Genomic DNA, 1983 nt, shown 5'->3' with positions numbered 1-1983 from the left:
GTTGCCGGTAGGCAGAGGCATCTTGACAAAGTGAAACTGGGAAAACGTATTATTATTTAACCAACACTGTTTAGTCAACAGACATTTTCGGGATTAGGAGTCCAACGAAGAAGAATGACAAGAGGGTGCTTGGGGTGACAAGGTCGAGAGCTGCCCATTTTGCTCTTGATCCATTTGGCACAGACGATGCCATAGGATGGCTTTAGGAAAGATGGAGGCTTGTTGTATGGCATTATTTTCTTTAAAAAATATATCGAAAGCCACAGAGGTAGCTGCTCTTATTCGTTTTGCACGGAGATGGAACAAGCAGTGGCGTTTTCCTATGGGTCCGGAACTGGAGACTTCTCGTCAGCGGGCGCACTCTGCGTTGTAGCTCACTCTCTGTGCGAGCCTTCGCCGGGGTCCTCATCCCAGGTGGCAGCCGGCTTTCCTTCCCATCCAACCCCCCCACCCCAAACCAACCAGCAGCGGCAAAGGGGGCCCGTGCACGGGTGACAATCAAGGACTCTAGAGTCAGATGACCTGAGTTTGAAGCCCAAGCCCCTCGTTATGTGTGGATGAGGTTTACAAAATCTTCTGAGCCTCATCTGTAAAATGGGGTCCATAGTTATGCCTGCTTCATGGGGCTGTCGTGAAGCTGAAAAGAGTTGATGTATTCGCATGAATATGTGTCACTTCGAACAGCCCTTGGCATTTAGGAAACATGGCGGCATTGATTCCATTGGGCCGTGAATATTCTCATACTTCTGTGCGGTTCAGGCCTTCTCCTGGCTAGCTGAATCACAAGACGGTTAAATGGCCACTGCGCCTTGGAAGCCTGAGATCGTGTATTGGTCTGCAGGGATTTACAGACTTCTTTTCCCTGGAGACGTGTTTCCTTCCTCAGGGCAGTAAAAACCAAGGACCTTCCCCCTCTCCCCCCAGAGACAATGAGTTTACATTAGATACCAAAGGCTTCTCTCTCAATCTCTCTCCAGAGAAGAGATGGGGCAGATATCCAGGCCACCCCGTATAAACCCCGAGTATCATCATTTCATGGTTCCTCTCCTGTGGTGCAACCATTGCGCATGCAGGGGACACTTGGCCCACACGTTGTCACCGCACGAAAGATAGGAGCAATGAGAACCAGTACTGCTAAATGCTCTGTGAGTAATGAATGGACTGCTCTGATGCAAAGACCTTGTGTTTCCATAGAGAGCAAAACTGTATTAGTCTCCCTCTTCGAAGCAGGGGCATCTGGGGTGAGCCTTCACCTTCCCAGATGCATCACCACCCACCCCAGAATTAATGGTCAAAGGAAGAGCCACCGATCCCTTCCAGTGTTCAGGATTGTAGACTGAGGCCCCTTTCCTGCCATAAGAAAGATAATATTACTGGCTCTTGCCAGTAAACAGAACCCTGTCCTGCTCAAGTCACAGAGGGAGCACTCAGTAAATATGTTGCATGCATGAATGAAAGTAGGAGCCAATTAAAGCAAATACAAGTTGTTTTAAAAGAGCACCATTATGACCTTGAGGCTATATTTACATTCACGTGTTCTGACCCGGTCCTTCAGGCTGCAAGCCCCTGGGCAGTCAAGACCTGTTGGGCTGCCTCCTAACTGTATCCCCAGTACATGAAACAGTAGCTAGTCTGCAAATATTTGTTGAATAAATGAATTAATGAAGGAATCCTCTGTCTTTTAAGACATGTCCATCCTTGCCCATTCTCCTCCAGGGTCTTCAGAGGCTCCTAAGGCGGTTTTGACTTGCCGAACGCCTGCACGAATAAGGGTCTTCTTGGGCTGAGGTGCTGTCTCTGCCACCTCCCACTTCTGCAGGCCTGCGACCAAGGACGGTTGTTCTCTAGACCCTGTCCTGGCTGTGTAAGCTCTCCCAGCCCTAGACGCTGGAGGCATCCAGCATTGACTGAAAGATGGCCGGATTTCAAGGGGCTGGACCGGCGCCCACAGAGGAGAGCAGAGTGGATTCCCCACTTGTATTG

Source organism: Pteropus vampyrus, unplaced genomic scaffold (genome assembly GCF_000151845.1).
Source record: "Pteropus vampyrus isolate Shadow unplaced genomic scaffold, Pvam_2.0 Scaffold86, whole genome shotgun sequence".
Taxonomy (NCBI): domain Eukaryota; kingdom Metazoa; phylum Chordata; class Mammalia; order Chiroptera; family Pteropodidae; genus Pteropus; species Pteropus vampyrus.
Note: the sequence above shows the minus strand (reverse complement) of the source record.